This window comes from Arachis hypogaea, chromosome 18, assembly GCF_003086295.3.
Source record: "Arachis hypogaea cultivar Tifrunner chromosome 18, arahy.Tifrunner.gnm2.J5K5, whole genome shotgun sequence".
Lineage (NCBI taxonomy): Eukaryota > Viridiplantae > Streptophyta > Magnoliopsida > Fabales > Fabaceae > Arachis > Arachis hypogaea.
Genome location: NC_092053.1, coordinates 101,168,765 through 101,171,911, shown reverse-complemented (window position 1 = coordinate 101,171,911; position 3,147 = coordinate 101,168,765). Strand labels below are relative to the sequence as shown.

The 3,147-nt window shown below is 39.3% G+C and overlaps 1 pseudogene; it reads right to left on the bottom strand.

Moving 5' to 3' along the window:
• Nucleotides 1–230: 230 nt before the first annotated feature.
• Nucleotides 231–2,402, bottom strand: LOC112770200 (caffeoylshikimate esterase-like; annotated as a pseudogene).
• Nucleotides 2,403–3,147: the final 745 nt, after the last annotated feature.

Genomic DNA, 3,147 nt, shown 5'->3' with positions numbered 1-3,147 from the left:
GTTAAAGAGTACTCAGTACTTCTTTTATAATTTAGAATAATAAATTTATTTTCATTTTATAGTTATTACCTTATAAGATATACCTATTCACCCAGATTCAAAAATACGCATGATAAAAAATAAGAGATATATTTATATTTTTTTATTCTATTTGTTATTATTAATTTTATGAATACATTATTTATTTTAATTTTTTAATTATTTATTATTTTAATTATTTCAAAAAAAATTATCATAATACATGTTAAGTTTGTTGTTACCTGAAATAAAATGAACCAACTTTAAACTCTATCGTGGGATAAAGTCATTTTTTCAATTAAAAAAAAAAACAAAAAGAATTGAGTACATAGTGCCAGTTTTTTTATTAAAGAGTAAACTACCATTTCTACCCACGAAAGTTGAAAACGCTGACATATCTACCCATAGAAAAAGGAAATTACCATTTGTACCCATGAAATATGGGTTCCGCACAACAAAATTATCCAAACATTAAAAAATTACCTAAAATCCCTAAATTACCGTTATCTTCACCACCACACCACCTCCTTCACCCAATCACCTTTCTAACCCTAACCCTCTTCACCCAGCCACCACCCCTCTTTCCCTTTCTAATCTCAAATCTCACCACCACCCCTTTGCATATCCGCAGCAGCTCCTGCGCCGTCGAAGCTCGGGGACGCGCCACCTTCCTCCGCGGGCTCACCAGCGCCAGCTTCCGCTTCCACTCCACTTTGAAGGAAACGTCCGGGATCGATCCACGCGTTGGAACCACGCGCCACGTAGGGATTATAGCCGCAGCTATAGAAAGAAAATGTTCCAATGGCCACGGTGGCTTGAACTTCTCGCTGATCCCGCACATGGCGTCGTTAAGAATCAGACCATTCCATGGCTTCCCGGATGAGACATTTTCCGGTGAGTCGCGGTGGCGGAGAGTGATTAATAGCGCAATTGCGCCGCCAAGGGATTCGGAGTAGAGGAAGGAAGGAAGAGAAGGATCGAAGCGAGAGTGGAATTCGTCAAAGAAGGCGATGCAGTCGTCGACGACGGGGTTGATGTCAGGGATGTGGGCGATGAGGCCGTCGGAGAAGCCGTGGCCCTGATGGTCAATGGAGCAAGTGGCGAATCCAGCCTTGGCGAAGTAGATGGCAGTGAGCTGGAGGAACCAGCTGGATTCACCGGTAAATCCGTGAACGAGGGCGAGGGTTCCGGTGACGGTTGCGGGGGTAGCGGGAGCCACCATTGAGTGAAGAGCTTGAGGGGTGGTGGTAGGTGAAGGGGGATAGTGGGATTTGAGATTAGAAAGGGAAAGAGGGATGGTGGCTGGGTGAAGAAGGTTAGGGTTAGAAAGGTGATTGGGTGAAGGAGGTGGTGTGGTGGTGAAGATAAGGGTAATTTAGGAATTTTAGGTAATTTTTTAGTGTTTGGATAATTTTGTTGTGTGGAACCCATATTTCATGGGTACAAATGGTAATTTTCTTTTTCTATAGGTAGATATGTCAGCGTTTTCAACTTTCGTGGGTAGAAAGGGTAGTTTACTCTTTATTAAAAGTGAATCAGGTTTTAAACTCTGTCATGGGATAAAGTCATTTTTTAATAAAAAAGAAATAGGAGTAAAATAGGAAGAAGAAATTGGATACCAAACTTCTGTATCCCCATTATATATTGGTATAGATTAGGTAAATTTAACTACTTTAATTGTAATTAATTAAATCAAAATATGTTATTTAAGATTAATTAGGTTATATGTTCAAGTTAAGGAATTAAATTATTGAATCTAAGTATATCCAAAAATAAAAGAGTGAACTACCAACTCGGCCCCTGTCCATTTTCAAGAATGACAATGTGACCCCTCAAAATAAAAATGATTCACTTCGGTCCATGTCCCATAATTCTGTCACACAACGCGATTCTGTGGGTTATTTTCCGACAAGGCTTGACAAAAAATGCTGAGCTGTCACGTTTGAAGTGTGACCAACCACATGAGCTCGCTGACGTGTTCATTCAATGCCTAGTTGGACAAGTTCAAATGGACAGGGGCTCAGTTGTAAAAACGATGTCATTCGCGCGGGAAGTAGCGCTTCAGTTGCTTCTCAAACGTTGTGTTTCCATAAAACCCCATCAATGAGCCTTCACATTTATAAGAAAACCCTAGAAGAAAAGGTTCCTCATTTCTCGAGACTACTGTGGATGCTGGGTTGTTGGGGGGGAAGTGTTGATGTTGCTGCTTAAAATAGTGCTGACGACGTCACAGTTGATGGCGGGTTGGTGGTGTTGTTGACGGAGTTGGACGGAATCCTTTGGGGACGTTTCACATAGTTCAGGTTAGTGACTTTCTAGAAAGTGTTTGTCCCTTGTGTTTTGTGTGGTCCAACATTCTGATTCTGATTCTGACAATGCACCATTGTTGTCTGCAACCCTTTGTGGTCCTATTTATAGAAAAGTTTAAATAGGAATAAATTTTGTGTATTTTCATAAAAGTTAAATAATGTAGTTATGGTTAACTGTTTGTTTAAATATTTTTAGTGTTAGGATATATTCTTAAAGTTTGAATAAATATGATTGCAAATGTCTGAATATATGGTCATTCCTGTGTTTCACCGTGGGAGAAGATTTGTCAAAGACTCTGAGGGAGTTCTCTGCTACTTGGATGGTAAAGTGAAGAGGTTTCCCCCTTTAGACTTGGATTACATAAATTTCTTTGACTTCGTTGAATTGTTTAAAGAATTGGGTTACCGGGAGTATAAGCAGATGTTCTGGCTTGATATGGGAGCACCTAACATGGAAGCTGGACTTCATGTAATTAAAGGAGATATGGAGATTAATCAAATGAAAGAGGGTAAGTTGAGGTGCTAAGAGGAAGGGGTTGTAGATTGTTCCCTTTGACCCAAGCCAGAACAAAGGCTAGGTAATTGGGGTTTGAACTATACCACTTTGTAAATTGTTAGGGGTTTAAGAGTCACCTGTGAAAATTGTGAAATACCACTTATTTTAGCTTGTTTATATAAATAGGATGAAAGTTCTAATCTGAACAATGATAATGTATAACCTGCACCACCTATGAATCTACTGGTAGTATCTATGAAATTGTTATATGTCTATATTGCTGCTCAAGTTACAAATTAGAATCTCCCTATACTCACATGTTTG